The 18,258-nt window shown below is 41.3% G+C and overlaps 1 protein-coding gene across 3 annotated transcripts in view; it reads right to left on the bottom strand.

The window, feature by feature from the left end:
• The window catches only part of PHACTR3 (phosphatase and actin regulator 3), a 296,138-nt gene that overhangs the window by 277,302 nt on the left and 578 nt on the right, over positions 1-18,258 (bottom strand). The window lies entirely within an intron of this gene.

Below are 18,258 nucleotides of genomic sequence, written 5' to 3'. Positions count from 1 at the left end.
TCTAGGATGTAGACAGAAGTGACACATTAGGACAGGGTTGTCCAAACTTGGGAGCTTTAAGACTTGTGGACTTCAACTCCCAGAATTCCCCAGCTGGGGAATTCTGGGAGTTGAAGTCCACAAGTCTTAAAGCTCCCAATTTGGACAACCCTGCATTAGGATGAACTTCTTAACAGTAAGAGCTGACAAACAAATGGGATAGGTTACCCCATGGAGTGGTTTCTATCCTTTGCTTGAGATTCTCAAACAAAGGCTGTATAGCCATCTATCAGGGACGGTGTAATGAATCCTGCAGTGTGCAGAAGGTTGGACTTGATGACCTCTTAAGTGACCTCCAATTGTATGATTCCAAGAATAGCACCACTGTAAATTTTGGAGAAAGGAAGGGATGGATGGATAGCTAGATAGCGATCAGTATTAAAAGAGCAAAAGGCAAAACCCTGTGTTACATTTTTCTTATTCTTACATATGTATATCAGATACGTATTCTACGACTAAAAGAAACCACTTCGATTTTTCGAGATGTTTTGCTGATCAAAGAAATGTTTCTACTTAATCTGTCCAAGCTGCCATTTCCAATTTCCTTGGGATTTTTTTCCACCCCCTGAACCATTCCAGGCAGTTTTGTGATCAAACCAGAAGGTTCCTGGGCTCTTAGCCCAGCTGATCCCAATGACTCACAGTGTATGACTTTCGGCACTTTATTGCTTGTGTCAAGGTCAAAGCTGAGCTAAGCGAAATGCAAGGGATTTTTGTTTTTGTAGAAATGCGAGATTTTATAGGAAGAGTCTCCCTAGGATGAATATGCGAAAAAGCCAGAAAGTTGCAACTTTTTCCTCTTCTGATGCAGTTATAAAGTCGGGTTGACAAGGTGACTGCAACTATAGTCCAATCTTTTAAAATTAAGATTTTAAATCGTGAGTAAGAGCAAACACAAAGTGTCAGAAAGGGGGTGTTTGATCCCTTCCCTGCTGTTTTAGATTGCTTCCTCATTGCAGTTTCTTCCCTGCAGGGCAGCAAGCAAGCACGGGAGGCTTCGTTGTTTCAATTTCACTTGATTTTAAGCAGATGCTCTGCAGCTCATATTAAATAGCAAATAGCATGTAGATGGTATTAAATAACATCACAGTGGCCTGATGTTCCAATATCTCTTTTTGGGGGGTTTTCTGGGCATACTAGATCTGTGCTGTAAGGAATTAGATGACTACCAGGTGGCCACAGAAGGTTTCATATCTCTCTGCCATCATCTAGCGATTGTGCTGTATGTTTTGCAAACCAGATTTGGAATAGCCTGGTTTCATTATTTTTACAATACATTTGTTTGACAGCCATCAAGGGAAAGCATCCAGTTGCTGCAATGAGACAAAGAAGAGGTAGAATTAAGTCCCGGCTCAAATATGGAATCCACAAAACACTCTAAAGTCACTTAGAGAATAGAATACAGAATAACAGAGTTGGAAGGTGTTAAACTATTTATGACTGGGAGAGACATGGGAACAAGGTCAGCCAATGGATAGGCATAGCAACTAAGTCAGCAATGGGAGCTTAAACAGAGCTGAGTCTGTGCAAAGAATTGAAATGGAAACTTAAGAAGAAAGCAGTTTGCTGCTCTGAGAAGTAAACTAGCAGTCTGTCTGGGCTTGTCTGCTGATATGAACCTAAATGCTTGTGTTTACCTTGGAAGGACCACCTGTTGGCATTGTACATTTATTCATCTATCCTTATGTATATAAAAGAAGTTAATGACTCCTGCTGCCTCAGTTAGCTGTGTGTGCTTCTGGATTTGAATTTATGCAACAAACTCTGACAGAAGGGGCCTTGTAGATCATGCAGTCCAACCTCCTGTTCAAGCAGGAGACCCTACACCATTTCTGGCAAGTGGCTGTCCAGTCTCTTTTTGAAAGCCTCCAGGGATGAAGCTTCCACAACTTCTGAAGGCTTCATTGGTTGATTACTCTCACTGTCAGAAAGTTCCTTCTTATTTCCAGGTTGAATCTCTCCTTGGTCAGTTTCCATCCATTGTTCCTTCTCCCGCCTTCAGATACTTTGGAAAATAGGTTGACCCCTTCCTCTCTGTGGCAGTCCCTCAAATATTGGAACACTGCCATCATGTCACCTTGCTACATCTTGCTACTACTTACTACCTCTCAGCCCAATGTGTATCACAGGATCAATGTTGCAAGGACAGAAATGAGGAAGGGAGTACTTAGTATGTGGTTTCATGTTGCTTGAAAAAAGGTGGCATATAAATCGGATTTATAAGCGAAGAAATACAGCCTTACTTGAAATTGTTTTGGATTCGACCTTGGGAAGGTATATACCCACAGCAGACAAACTTTATATACAGTTGTACAGATAGTCCTCCACTTTTGATGGCTCATTTAGTGCCTGTTTGAAGTTATGACAATGCTGAAGAAAGTGCCTTATGACTGATGCTCACATTACAGTTGTTGAAGCATCTCTGCAGTCATGTGATTGCAAACTGGGTGCTTGGCAACCCACCTGCATTTACAATGATTGCAAGATCCTGAGGTCCTGTGATTGCCGCATAGAATACAATAGAATGGGATGGGATGGGATGGGAATAAGAATAGGAATAGGAATAGGAATAGGAATAGGAATAGGAATAGGAATAGGAATAGGAATAGGAATAGAGCAGAGCAGAGCAGAACAGAGCAGAACAGAACAGAATAGACTAACAAAATTGGAAGACACCTTGGAGGTCATCTCGTCCAACCCCCTGCCTAGGCAGGAAACCCTACACCACTTCAGACAAATGGTTATCCAAAATCTTATTAAAAACATCCAGTGTTGGAGCATTCACAACTTCTGGAGGCAAGTTGTTACACTGATTAATTGTTCTAACAGTCAGGAAATTTCTCCTCAGTTCGAAGTTGCTTCTTTCCTTGATTAGTTTCCACCCATTGCTTCTTGTTCTACCCTCAGGTGCTTTGGAGAATAGCTTGAGTCCCTCTTCTCTGTGGCAACCCCTGAGATATTGAAACACTGCTATTATGTCTCCCTTAGTCCTTCTTTTCATCAAACCAAATATACCCAGTTCCAGCAACCGTTCTCTATATGTTTTATCCTCCAGTCCCCTAATCATCTTTCTTGCTCTTCTTTGAACTCTTTCTAGTCTCTCCACATCTTTTCTCCATCGTGGCGACCAAAACTGGATGCAGTATTCCAAGTATGGCCTTACCAGAGCATTATAAAGTGGTATTAACATTTCAAGGGATCTTGATTCTATCCTTCTATTTATGCACCCTTACTTGCAACCTTCCAAGCCAGCTTCCAATAAGCACAGTCAATGATGGAGCATGGATTTGTTTAATGATCGTGGAAAAAACAATCATAAAATGGATGGGACTCACTTAACAACCACATCACTTAGCGATGGAAATTCCAGTCCCAGTTGGGGCCATAAATCAAGGACAACCTCAGTGCCTGTTTGGGAAGCATGCGCTTGAAATTGGGAACGGTGGGAACTTTCATGATGTTTTAGAGTAGAAAATACTAAAACACTTTCCTATTACATTTCTCATCTCAATCACTCCTTCCTAAAATTACCTTTTGATGGGCCTTGAGTTGCTGTGAAGTGCTTATGAATGCATCAGAGTCTGATCCCTTTTTCATTGTCTATGAATAGTTCAGGAAGAAGGATGTAAAACAAGAATGTAAGGTTAAGAGCTACCATATCTGAGTGACAGAAATCCAGACAATTCTAAAGGATAGCAATGCTCAGTCATTTGTGAAGATGTTGAGAAACTTAACTGGAGATTCTATTGATTTTTTTCCCTCCTAAAGCCATGCCTCCATGACATTTAATACAATACAATACAATATAATAGCAGAGTTGGAAGGGATCTTGGAGGTCTTCTAGTCCAACCCTCTGCTTAGGCAGGAAACCCTATACCATTTCAGACAAATGGCTATCCGACATCTTCTTAAAGACTTCCAGTGTTGGGGCATTCACAACTTCTGGAGGCAAGTTGTTCCACTGATTAATTGTTCTAACTCTCGGGAAATTTCTCCTCAGTTCTAAGTTCCTTCTCTCCTTGATTAGTTTCCACCCATTGCTTCTTGTTCAACCCTCAGGTACCTTGGAGAATAGTTTGACTCCCACTTCTTTGTGGCAACCTCTGAGATATTGGAACACTGCTACCATGTCTCCCCTAGTCCTTCTTTCTATTAAACTAGACATACCCAGTTCCTGCAACCGTTCTTCATATGTTTTAGTCTCCAGTCCCCTAATCATCTTTGTTGCTCTTGTCTGTACTCTTTCTTTTCCTTTCTAGGGTCTCCACATCTTTTCTCCATCGTGGCAACCAAAACTGAATGCATTATTCCAAATGTGGCCTTACCAAGGCATTATAAAGTGGTATTAACACTTCACGTGATCTTGATTCTATCCCTCTGTTTATGCAGCCTAGAACTGTGTTGGCTGTTTTAGCAGCTGCTGCTCACTGCTGGCTCATATTTAAATGGTTGTCCCCTAGGACTCCAAGATCCCTTTCACAGTTACTACTGTTGAGCAAGGTACCATCTATACTGTACCTTGTGCATTTTGTTTTTCTTGCCTAAATGTAGAACCTTACTCTTTTCACCATTGAATTTCATTTTATTAGATAATACCCAATGTTCAAGTCTGTCAAGATCCTTCTGTATCTTACGCCTATCTTCTGGAGTGTTGGCTATTTCTGCCAGATTGGTGTCAGATCTGCAAATTTGATGAGTTTCCCATTTATCCCCTCATCCAGATCATTGATGAAGATGTTGAAGTGTACTGGGCCTAAAACAGAGCCTTGGGGTACCCCCTGCATACTTCCCTCCATGAAGATGCAGTTCCATTGAGGACTACACATTGAGTGTGGCTGGTCAGTCAGTTACGAGTCCATCTGGTGGTGATGCTGTCTAACCCACATTCTTCTTTAAGGAACTCCACTCTTCCATTCTTTAAGGAACTCCACCGCCAATTTAGAGAGCAATTTCTTCTGAGTTTACAAGTTGGGACATTTAAAAGTTTCACTGATGCAATCTGTTAAACCACACGTCCAAATTAGCCAAGCACAATTACTGTGCTGTATAATATGCTTTGCTTCAACAAAGAAACATCTCATTATGGGTACTGGAGCTTGGTTGGAAATTTCAAAAGAGTTCTCTGCAATTCTTTGCTTCACCTCTCCTAGTCAGCCAGCTATTTCTTGCCTAAATGCAGAACGTTACTTTTTGATGTAGCATCTTCATAATGAAGCATCCACTGTCTTTGCCTATAATATGATCTAGATCAAAATCTAGCCATAAGATTATTTGTTTGTTTATATCCCACCTTTTATTATTTTTTTATAACTAAAGGCTTATATAGCTAATACTCTTTCCTTCTCCTATTCGCCCCACAACAACTACCCTATGAGGTGGATTGAACCGAGAGAATGACTCATCCAAAGTCATCCAGCTCATCCTAAAGCAGGATTAGAACTCATGGTCTCCTGTTTTCTAGCCTAGTGCCATAACCACTACACCAAACTGGCTCTAATGGATATTGGATGCAGACTATATAACTGCAATTGGGTTTTATTAAGCTGAGTTTAGTGTTTAGCATGCTGCTTGAATCTAGTTAACAGGATGAATATGAGAAGCCATTTAGGAAGGCATAGTTCTAATACACTCTTTTGCTGGTACCTTCCGCACGCAAAATTATACTGGGCATTAGTAGTTAAGTCACAGACATACCATAAGATAAAGGAAACAGCACAAAATTAGCGTGATTTAAAGAAAACCCAAGGAATCCTTTACTGAAACACAGCAGAAGTTGTGAAAGTTCATCTACTTCACAATGAACCAGGTTTTGTTTTAAAAGAACTTCTGTAGAATATTAATTCAATACAAGAAAAAGGCCATTGACCAAACCGACGGCCAGATCCAAGAACAAAATGAGCCTGCCAGATGCTAAGAAATAAAGTTGTTAGGGCTAATTTGCCAAAAGCATTGGGGGAAAGGTGATAAAGAACCATTTATCCTTCGAAAAATGGTATCTTTGTAGATATGTTTCTGTCACTGTGGCAGAACTCTTGTGTTAGCCACTAAAGACAATCTTTCCTTCATTCAGAGAGTCAAACGACATTAAAAACTATTACGTTTTTGACAAGGGGAAAGGAAAACCTTTAAACTAAGCTTCCTCAAATAGCTGAATATCCTGCATTCTTTTCTTGACGGGGTGAACTCACCACAAGGTGATTTTTGTTTTTGTTTTTAACCTCTTGATAGACTCTACATTTACTGAACCTGTGATGCAACTCACTACAACTATCATTATATCCAAGATGGAGTGACTGCTTAGAAAAATGTCAGGCAAAGGTCATCTTGTGGTAATTTGCCTCAGGATAATTCCTCTGCAGTGCCTCATGATAACACTGTCACCTCAAGATAAGATTGCCACAATGCAGCTTGAATCAAGAATTAGACATCACCAAGCATTTGCAGAAACCTCTATTCCATCAATAACAACGTATGGTAGCTTGTTCTCCCCTTCAATCTTGGGGACAGTGGAGTCAACAGTAATACACTTTGGTTCACAACTGCTTTGAAACTCCTCGAATTTGATACTGAACACATTTTGATGCAAAAAACTTTGTCCCGGTACGTTTGGCTCTGCAACCAAACAAGGCAGATACAGGCTTCAACCGATAATTAGAACTGCAGGGGAAAAAACAATCGCTACCAACCTGCCATCCATCGAGGACCTGTATACTGCAGGAGTTAAAAAGAGGGCTGTGAAAATATCTACAGACCCCTCACATCCTGGACATAAATTGTTTCAACTTCTACCCACAAAACGACACGTTATAGGGCACTGCACACCAGAACAACAAGACACAAGGACAGTTTTTTTCCCAAATGCCATCACTCTGCTAAACAACTAACCTCCACAACACTGTCAAATTATCTACTAAGACTGCGTGACCCGACAAAAGCATGAAGGTCAAAAGCGCGCCGACAAAACCGCGGCGCTAAAACCATGATGTCAAAAGCGCACCGACAACAGCGCGCTGACAACAGCGCGCCGACAGAAGTGCGATTTAAGTTAAGGTAAGGTTTAGGGTTAAGTTTAGGGTTAGGTTTAGGGTTAGGTTTAGGGTTAGGTTTAGGGTTAGGGTTAGGTTACAGCGCGCTTCTGTCGGTGCGCTGTTGTTGGCGCGCTTCAGCACTCATTCGTCGGCGCGGTTTTGTCGGCGCGGTTTTGTCACCGCGGTTTTGTCACCGCGGTTTAGTCAGGCGCGCTTTTGTGGTTCGCTCATTTGTGGTGGAACCCTAAGACTGTATTACTATTATTCTTCTCTTCCTTCCTAGTACCTATCTCTTTCCTAGTACCAATCTCTTTCCACTTATGACTATAACCATGTTGCTTGTATCTTTAAATTTTATATTGTTTTATTTGTTTGCTAGTGTAATTTGATTGCTTATTAGTAACCTATGACTATCACTAAGTGTTGTATCTTATGATTCTTGATTAATGTATTCTATTTTATTTTTCTTTATGTACACTGAGAGCATATGCACCAAAGACAAATTCCTTGTGTGTCTAATCACACTTGGTCAATAAATTATTCTATTCTGTTCTATTCATTTGATACTCAACACACAAGCTAGAACTTGGCAGTGTCTGCTGCTTTGTGACTCACTTCATTATTCTTTATGGGAAAAATTTGTTTGGTACTCATTGTTTTTGGTACTCTTCACACTTCCCGGAATTAATTAACAATGAGTACCAAGGTACCTCTCTAATGTGCAGGTGGTTCTTGCCTTACAACTGTAATTGAGCCTTGAATTATGCTCGTAAGTCATGCCGGTCATTAAGCAGGTCATTATGTAACTGCAACCACTTTTATGTCATTTTTTTTTGCAGCAGTCATTAAGACTACCTGTATTATAATGGAATCCACTCCTGTCCTTTCTCCAGGGCTTCAGGTCCACCATCGGAAGAAGAATTAACCCTTGATCAAAGGAGATGATAATCTGGACCAAGAGCACTATTAACATTGGAGTTACCATGCCTTGATTTCATGCATTCGGGCCTAATGAGACAAAGGCTGGGTCAGAGCCGAGGTGGCGCAGTGGTTAGAGTGCAGCACTGCAGGCTACTTCAGCTGACTGCAGTTCAGCAGTTCGGCTGTTCAAATCTCACCGGCTCAAGGTTGACTCAGCCTTCCATCCTTCTGAGATGGATAAAATGAGGACCCAGATTGTTGGGGGCAATATGCTGACTCTGTAAACCGCTTAGAGAGGGCTGAAAGCCCTATGAAGCAGTATATAAGTCTAACTGCTATTGCTATTGCTATTGTACCTTTTTTCCCTACCTGAATAAATATATAAAAGCCCACAGGACCAATTAGGAATTCTTTCCTCCAACGGAAGAGAAGGAAGAGGCATTCATCACTGATGGCTTCTGTCACTCAGACATTAGCTTGTCGCTAGAATGCTATAAAATAGTTGCAGAAAGCAGCCATGATGAATCTGATTCCCCAAATATTTATAGAAGAAACAAAATTTAACTGGTTACCCAGATTTTGATCTGGGGGGAGGAAGAGCATGGAAGCACTTGTAACGTATGGAGCCTTTGTACACATGGATGCTTCCAAAATGCTTATGCTCCCTAGAAGCACTTTTTCCTGTCTCTCACACCTCAAAATGTAGTCCTCAATGGAACTGCATTTCATGGAGGGAAGTATTGGTACCCCAAAGCTCTGTTTTAGGCCCAGTACTCTTCAACATCTTCATCAATGATTTGGATGAGGGAATAAATGATAAACTCATCAAATTGACACCAAGCTGGCCGGAATAGCCAACACTCCAGAAGATAGGCTTGAGATACAGAAGGATCTTGACAGGCTTGAACATTGGGCGCTATCTAACAAAATGAAATTCAACGGTGAAAAATAATGTTCTACATTTAGGCAAGAAAAACAACATGCACAGGTACAGTACATGTGGCTCAATAGTAGTAACTGTGAGAAGGAATCCTAATGGACAACCATTTAAATATGAGCCAGCAGTGTGCAGCAGCTGCAAAAAAGCCAACGCAGTTCTAGGCTACATAAACAGAGGGTTAGATCATGTGAAGTATTAATACCACTTTATAATGCCTTGGTAAGGCCACACTTGGAGTACAGCATTCAGTTTTTGTCACCGCGATGTAGAAAAGATATTGAGACTCTAGAAAGAGCACAGAGAAGAGCAACAAAGATGATTAGGGGACTGAAGGCTAAAACATATGAAGAACAGTTGCAGGAACTGGGTATGTCTAGTTTAATGAAAAGAAGGACTAGGGGAGACATGATAGCACTGTTCCAATATCTCAGGGGCTGTCGCAAAGAAGAGGGAGTCAAGCTATTCTCCAAAGCACCTGAGGGCAGAACAAGAAGCAATGGGTGCAAACTAATCAAGGAGAAAAGCAACTTAGAACTGAGGAGAAATTTCCTGAAAGTTAGAACAATTAATCAGTGGAACAACTTGCCTCCAGAAGTTGCGAATGCTCCAACCCTGGAAGTTTTTAAGAAGATGTTGGATAACCATTTGTCTGAAGTGGTGTAAGGTTTCCTGCTTAAGCAGGGGTTTGGACTAGAAGGCCTCCAAGGTCCCTTCCAACTCTATTATTCTATTCTATTCGCTAAGACTTCCCAGTAGGAGAAAGAGGTTCTGTGAGTCCTAGTATATAATTCCATCTTCCTTCCTTTCCTAAAGGAATAAAAGATCTGCCACTGAGTGAATGTACCTCCTATTCCCACCTTAAAACCAGTTAGTTAGTTAGTTAGTTAGTTAGTTAGCTAGCTAGTTAGTTAGTTAGTTAGCTAGTTACTTAGTTACTTAGTTACTTAGTTACTTAGTTTGTTTGTTTTAAGAATAATCATGTGATGAAATGTAATGGAGGGAGGGGTTGCATTCCAGAGGAGTAAGAGGCAACTCAGTCCAGATGTTATGGTGTTAGAGAAAGAGGGTGAAGACAGCCTCTCCCTAATAGTTTGCAAAGTATATTGTAGCTGCAGATAGTAGAGTTTCACAGTCTGGCTAGATTTTATCTATAGGTTTAATATAATAAAGAACTGCTTGGAAGAATTTTCGTGTGTTAGACTTGGTTTTGGGTGAGTGGTGCAGTGGCCTAGAGGTGGCGCTCTCACCTCACAATCAAGAGGCTGTGAGTGCGATGCTAGGTAATGGCAGGTATTTCTCACTCTGGGCACAAGGAGTAAATATCAGCTGCAAACTCTGCATTGGCGACAAGAAGGGCATCCGACCAGCAAACACTCAGCTCCATTCCGTTGCCCCGACTCCTCCCTGATGCAAGGGATTATGGGGTCATTAAAAGACAAAAAAAAACCTTTGCTTTGTGCAGACAAATCACTTGGTATACTTGGTATCATGTGCCATATTTGGTACTTTGGGCTATTTGGTGGTCTCTGAGCTTGGTTCTTTTCTTACAGAAACAGGCTAGCACTGATGGTGTTACCTAGTTTGGTAATGAAACACCTGCAAGAAAAGAATCAAGTTCAGAGAGCACTAAAGACCCCACAGTTCAATTCTGAGCTACAGATATTCTCCTCTGTGGGTGCTTGGTACTTCCCATCAGCAACTGGAGACCTTCTTACATGGAAGGCATGAATTCCATCACTGACCTAATGCTCTTCTCCAAAGGGTTACACATTTTGACACCAGCGATGAGAAACAGGCTGCCAATACTGTCCATAATAAATTGCAAAAGTACTTTGCAAAAAAAAGAAACCCTCAAAAACTTGTGAAGCAAAGTCAGAGTGATGCAAATGTCAAATCTCTCATCTAAACCAGCCTTATGACTTTGGGCCAGCTATTCCATCTCACAGGGCTGTTTACCACTTTAAGTTATTTATAAAAATAATGAAGACCAAGAACAAGCTACAAAGACACATACGAGAGCTGCACAAAGCAGGAGAACCATTTGGCTTAAAAATTAACCTGAAAAAGAGCCAGGTTATGTTTAATAAACTCACCAAACAAAGAAAGGAAGATTGTATCTAGAGAAGAACTAGACATAATAGACCACTGCATACACCTTGGCCAACGGATCTCAATGGAAGGGGATACTACAAAGGGAACTGAATGGTGCGTTAAATGTGGTTGGAAGCAGTGGTGGGATACAAAAGTTTTTACTATCAGTTCTGTGGGCGTGGCTTGGTAGGCGTGGCAGGGGAAGGATACTGTAAAATCTCCATTCCAGTGGTGGGTCCTACCGGTTCGGACCGGTTCAGCCAAACAGGTAATGGTTTGGCGACCTGGGTCACTGGAACCGGCAACGACCCAGGCTTGCCACGCCCCCGTACCCGTTCTCCTATGGTGGTTCGCCTATGCCACTGCCATCTTGTTTTTAGCTTCTGCGCATGCACTCCCTCCCCACTTCAGGGGAAGGATACTGTTTATATTTATAAGAGCCGAGGTGGCGCAGTGGTTAGGGTGCAGTACTGCAGGCCACTTTAGCTGACTGTGATCTGCAGCTCAGCGGTTCAAATCTCACCGGCTCAAGGTCGACTCAGCCTTCCATCCTTCCGAGGTGGGTGAAATGAGGACCCGGACTGTGGGGGCAAGTTGCTGACTCAATTTGCTAAAAAAAAAAAAAGTAAACCGCTTAGAGAGGGCTGAAAGCCCTATGAAGCGGTATATAAGTCTAATAAATAAACAAACAAACAAACAAACAAACAAACAAACAAACAGCAAAATCCCCATTCCCTCCCGATCAGCTGGGACTCGGGAGGCAGAGAATAGATGGTAGTGGAGCCAGTCAGAGGTGGAATTTACTGGTTCTCCAAACTACTCATAATTTCCTCTATCTCTATTTCTCCAGAACTGGGCAGAATCTGCTGAATGCCACCTCTGGTTGGCAGGCATTCGGTAAGCTAAGCATAATTTTCAAGAACCGCCTTCCCCTATAGAAGAGAAAAAATTTCTATCAGTGTGTGCTTCCTGCTCTAACATATGCCAGTGAAACATGGACACTAAACTTACAATCGGTACAAAAGCTATGAGTGGCGCAAAGAGCCATGGAAAGATAGATGCTCAGCATTACAAGACAAGACAGAAAGACCCATATGTGGATTAGAGAAAAAAACAAAAGTATACGATATCATCAAGAGAGTAAAAGAATTAAAATGAAAATGGGCTGGTCACATAGCAAGATGGCGGTTGGACCAAGGGAGTTGTACAATGGATCCCACTTGATAAGAAGCGTCTGTGAAAGAGAGCTAAAACAAGATGGATTGATGAGATCAGCAAGTGTTGCCGGCCCAATTGGCAAAAGAAAGCTCAGGATCATATGGGTTGGAAACATGCGGAAGAAGTCTTCATCCTGCAGTGGACAGACAATGGCTAAGATGATGATGATGATGATGATGATGATGATGATGATGATGATGATGATGATGATAAAAAATAAGAGAAGTAAGGCTTCCTTCTTCTTTCTAAAAAGAGCATGGCTTGGAAAATAAGGTCAAAACAAGATAAAAGCATGAATATTAAGAGGAGAGCTGCATTTGATTAACTATAATGATCAATAAATCCCCCTGTAGTTTTCACACATTTGGTACTTTTTTCCCAATTGCTGTTTGTTTCCAGTATGCCATTTTAGGGTTATGCCTATGATTTCTAACAATTAAGGGTATATAGAATTCTCTATTTTTTTTTAATGTGTTGATCAGAAAATTAAAACATGTACTAGTCATGTATTGAACACACTTAAATGGTCATTGGAAAAAGATCAAAAGAAGCCTCTCTTCCCAGCATCTTCCCTAAAAAAAATCAGTCTTTCAACCTAAGGTTGTATAATTCACACATCATGATAATTTAAAGCAAACGTAATAATTTCCTCTATCGGTTCTCCAGAACTGGGCAGAATCTGCTGAATGCCACCTCTGGTCATGTGAAATAAAATAATTTAGTAACACTTAAACTTGAATATCTTATTGCAATCATTCAGAGGACTCCATGGTGAAACACAAGTGCAAATTCAGCAGCAATAGTCTTACAGAAGCCATTATTAAGAACTTTCTTAATAATTTCATCACATGTTATTCTTCCTAATTCTTATATACAATGACAGTTGTTTTCCATAGTCTTTCATTGCAAATTCTGCAGTCCAATCTATTGATATATAGCTGGGTTGGGTTCTCTTGTCTTACTTTATTAACACTTCCATATCCTGCATGTACACATAGCTGAAAAGAAATAGCATTCAATCAAATTGAATGGTACTGTGTAATCTGACAGTAAACCATTTTTTCCTGCCCTAAAGCTTTTTTATCCATTAACAAATCATCCTAAGTTCCAGAGGGAAGGAGGTTATGCATAACTGCATAAAACTTTATTTGACCACTGCTACTTTCTTATGTTGTCTCCCAAATTAAAGAAACACAGATGTTGTACCCTTTCCATTATTTTGCCAGCAGTTCCACGCTTCCTTCCCCACTCCCAGCTCTAGAGCTGGAGAAGAACAGAAGTATTCTGTCATGGTCCCACGCTTCAAAAATGCATCAAAACAATGACAGGTCTCAAATATGTAACCAATCTATAACGAGTTGACGTGGACAAAATAGCATTAGAGGTTACTGTGGGCATCCTTCCAAATAAAACAGATTCACCCTTCACAATACCAGTATTTGATTGATTACATTACCTTCCATGGGACTTTTATTGAAATTATATTAGAATAAATGGGAATGCAAGCATTGTTTTAAGCTTCTAAACACTGTCAAATTACCTCCACTAGACCGATTAGATCCCACAGATTAGGCCTCCTCCGAATTCCATCCGCCGGCCAGTGTCGACTGGCGACTACCCGGAGGAGAGCCTTCTCTGCAGCTGCTCCGACCCTCTGGAACGAACTCCCCGTGGAGATTCGAACCCTCACCACCCTCCAGGCCTTCCGCAAAGCCCTCAAAACTTGGCTGTTCCGACAGGCCTGGGGCTAAAGAGCTGTTGCCCCCGTCTCGAATGGTATGACTGTTGTGAGTTTTAAATTATATATTGTTATGCTTGTTTTTAAATTTTTGTCTGTATCCCCCTTCCCTGGTTCGAGTTGTGAGCAGCCCTGAGTCCCCTTCGGGGGAAAAGGGTGGCATATAAATACAATAAACTGAACTGAACTGAACTTCAAAATAAAGCCCCAATCTTTACGGAAAACTGTACTCTTAGTCTGTAACACAAGAAGGACATTGCATTGGTTATGGAAAAAAAATGACATGATAGATATTGATGGATAGATGAACATTTATTGCTACTGCATACTAAACTATTTGATTTTATGTAAGTTTTATTACCTACAAGTTCTGGAGTAGGCTCATATAATTTTCTTTCATTCCATGTAATTTATGGTAACCTTCCTGAGGCTGGCACATTAGCAAATATGCAGGACATCGGTTTCCATAATTCCCTGTTGTTTGTTGGCAGCTTTGAGAAAGCGAAGCACTTTGGAAAACATATTGGAGAAGCTATACTATGAAATAATTTATTGTTTTATGTCCTCCGCTAAGGACTTCTAATTCATTCCTTTCTAAAAGGATAAAGAGCTCAAGCCATTGTAAATGTTTTGTGCAAAATATAGCCTTTCTTGGAGAAAATGAAAATGCTTTTTCACCTCTCACATCTCCAGCCATAAAACATCCACACTATTAACTCAAAGGTGCTTTTTTCTAAAGGTAACTCAGCTGTTTTTTTCAGAGGAGGAGGAGGAGGAGGAGAAGAAGGAGAAGGAGGAGGAGGAGGAGGAGGAGGAAGAGGAGAAGAAGAAGAAGAAGAAGAAGAAGAAGAAGAAGAAGAAGAAGAAGAAGAAGAAGAAGAAGCTTCATCAGTTGTGATGGAATGGAAGAATAAGTACTGACAATTGAGACTAGATGGTGGAGTACCTATCCTTCCATCCCCCATCATCAGAACTGATGAAGCTCCTTGGATGCGAAGCAAAACATTTTTGCCTTCTTCCTCAAAGAAAAAGCAGTCCAGTTGCTTAGAAAAAGCAACTTTGAGACAACCATGACCTGGATGACTGAGAATCTCCACAAACCCATGCCATTAAGTTTCTGGCAAAGAGAAAAGTCAATACTTAAGCCTCAGAGGGCTGAATTTCTTGCATTCATTTTTGGTGGGGTAGACTGATTCCAAGGTGATCCTTGCTTTTATTTTTATCTCTAGACGGACAACATGTTTTCTGAAGTAGCAGTGCAATTCCCTGCAAGTGTCACTACATCATGATTCTTAGTTTGCAAACATGCCAGCTTTGTTTTTTATAGCCTGCAAACTGACCAAAAAGTAAATGAAATTGAAGTTTGATGACTGCATTTCTTCTACCTTAAGCATGCAAAGATTCCACTTATTCACAACCTATTGCTCTTTACAGCAAAAAAAACCACCCTTAATATATTTGATTGCTAGCATTCTTTGTTTCCATGACTCAGTATGCCAGCATAGCTGAGCTACAAAGATTCATAAGCTGCTTTCATTAGTTTCTCTTTAAAAAAAAAAAGCCATAGCAACAAGGATCATAAATTATTTGATTGTGGAAAATGGATCTTAAAAGCTGTCAGTATTCATTATTAACACGTTTGCATCTTCTGGCAAGCAACGCTATGAAAAGGACAGAATAAAGGACCAAAATATAACAAGCAAAAAACCTCCAACATGAAGACTGTCAGGAATAAAATGAGAACTAGTGTTTCACTGGTTCAAATCAGACATTAAACAGGTTTTGGGGCTCATATTTCAATATAGCAAAAGAGGAACAGATTGGAGTTGAAACACTGAGCTAGAAAGCAAAAGGAGAACATGCATAAAGAAACTCAGGGTAGGCGATTTAAAATATAAAACAAAGCAGAAGTTATTTGCGAAGTACTTTTATTTTATTTTTTCCCTTCCATATAAAGCTACTATGCGATACCCCTATAAATAAATAATAATTAAACCTCACAATCCATCTAAACAGCCAGAATTTGATATTAACCATCTATTAGCGAGAGAGAGAGAGAACCATTAGACTCCAAAAATTAAAATGGAAAGTACGTGGTAGGATCTAGGAGTGCAACGCAAAATGTGATATTTTGTGGTTCAGAGTATTTTATGCTTGCTTATGGAAGGGGAGGTGAGACTCTTATATATGCAGGTTGCTTTTTCTACTTCCTGGGCTCAAAGATTATTATTTTTTTGCCCGGTACCATTGGTTCTAAAATTAACCCAGCCTTTGACACTATTAACCTTTAACCAAGATCCTGAGTCCAGAAGGGCAAAGGACACATTGCTAATTTCCAGCCTTTCCTTCTAGCAAATTGCCCCTCAACGTTTCCTGCCATGCAAGCCAATTTTCCACCCAAATAAATTATAAACTGCATAAATGCAAAGAAATTGTACCGTTACTCAAACCGGCTGGGATAGCTAAAATCCATTGCGATTGGCCTTTCCATCCCAGCCATACCATTGGGGTTGTTTCTTTGCTAAAGCAAGTCATTCTTGGGACATTTTTTTTAAAATCCTGCCTATATTATTGCTGTAATAAATAAGTCAAGGCAGCGAACACATTTCAAAATACTTCTCCTCCCTATTTTCCCCTGTGAGATGGGCTGAGAAAGAGTGACTGGCTCAAAGTCACCCAACTGGCTTTCACGCCTAAGGTGGAACTAGAACTCACATCTCCCAGTTTCTAGCTTGCTGTCTTAACCACTAGACCAGTGTTTCTCAACCTTGGTCAACTTGAAGATGTCCGGACTTCAACTCCCAGAATTCCCCAGCCAGCATTCGCTGGCTGGGGAATTCTGGGAGTTGAAGTCCGGACATCTTCAAGTTGCTAAGGTTGAGAAACACTGCACTAGACTATGCTGGCTCTTATTTTCCAAGGCAGCAGGTTTATCCTTTCAAAAGAGGAGAAAAAGCTGGCAGTGGGCAAAATAATTATTCTCGCTGACTTGCAAATAGGAAGTATTGTTTGGATGCCTAAGATCCATTCTCTAGTACAGTCTTCTACTCCAGAGGATACTTTCTTGCTATGTAGGGTGGTTTTACACACACACACACACACACACACACACAGAGTAGTGGATGATAGAGTGGAAATTGTAGCTTAATTATAATTCTGCTTCCTTTGTCTCCATGGAAACCTCGTGCCAATAGCTTTATCCCCTTCTGCTTTATTTGACCTCTTCTCTCTCCCTTTCTGCTGCACTGTAAATCAAGAATGCCCTGGCTTAAATTGAGGCATTCATTATTTGCCTAGGTAAGTAGCAATATGTGATCTCCAGCCAGGAGATTTAAACCAGCCAGCCATGTCTGCCTGTCTTCCCAGCTGCGGCCCCTTTTTTCTTAGTATTCAGGAATCCTATTCAGGCGCTCCTATTTTTAAAGGCTCTGGTTCTGAAGGCCACAGAGCAGGTTGAGGGAGCCGAGCCCACTTTTTCCTAAGGAAGCAGCTCTTATCGTTTTTTTGCCCCCAGCATCCTTGTGAAAGGTTGATAGGAGCGAGAAATGGGGCTGTAAGCTGAACAAATACGGCACCATCCGCTGGCATTTTCTAAAACCAGCTAGATCGGCACACCACCTAAAATCGCCTCTTGTAAATTAGCAGTGGCAGGGGGGGCAGGGGAAGGAAGGTAGGAAGGAAGGAAGAAAGGAAAGAAGGGAGGGAGGGAAGGGGAGAAGAGGTGGGAAGGGAGGGAGGGAGGGAGGGAAGGGAAAGTGGGAAGAAAGATAGGGAGGAAGGAAGGAAGGAAGGGAAGAAGGAAGAAAGGAGAGAAGAGGTGGGGAGGGAGGGAGGGAAGGAAGGAGAGAAGAGGTGGGAAGAAAGATAGGAAGGAAGGAAGGTGGGAGGGGAAGGAGAGAAGAGGTAGGTAGTAAGGAAGGAAAAAAGGAAGGAGAGAAGGGAAGGAGGAAGAAAAGAGAGAAGAGGTGGGAAGGGAGGGAAGGGAGGAAGGAGAGAAGAGATGGGGAGGGAGGGAAGAGGTGGGAAGAAAGATAGGAAGGAAGGAGGGAGGGAGGGTGGGAGGGGAAGGAGAGAAGAGGTGGGAAGGAAGGAAGGAAGGAAAGAAGGAGAGAAGGGAAGGAGGAGGGAGGAAGGAAGGAAGGAAGGAAGGAAAGAAGGAAGGAAGGAAGGAAGGAAGGAAGGAAGGAAGGAAGGAAGAGGTGGGAAGGGAGAGAGGGAAGGAAGGAAGGAAAACCCTGTTCTTGATTCAGTTCAGCAAGAGGCAGAAATCTGGCCAGCTGTCA

Source organism: Thamnophis sirtalis, unplaced genomic scaffold (assembly GCF_051295495.1).
Source record: "Thamnophis sirtalis isolate CommonGarterSnake01/CBP01778 unplaced genomic scaffold, rThaSir2_p1.2 scaffold_7, whole genome shotgun sequence".
In the NCBI taxonomy this organism is placed as follows: domain Eukaryota; kingdom Metazoa; phylum Chordata; class Lepidosauria; order Squamata; family Natricidae; genus Thamnophis; species Thamnophis sirtalis.
Note: the sequence above shows the minus strand (reverse complement) of the source record. Positions and strands in the feature narration are given on the sequence as shown.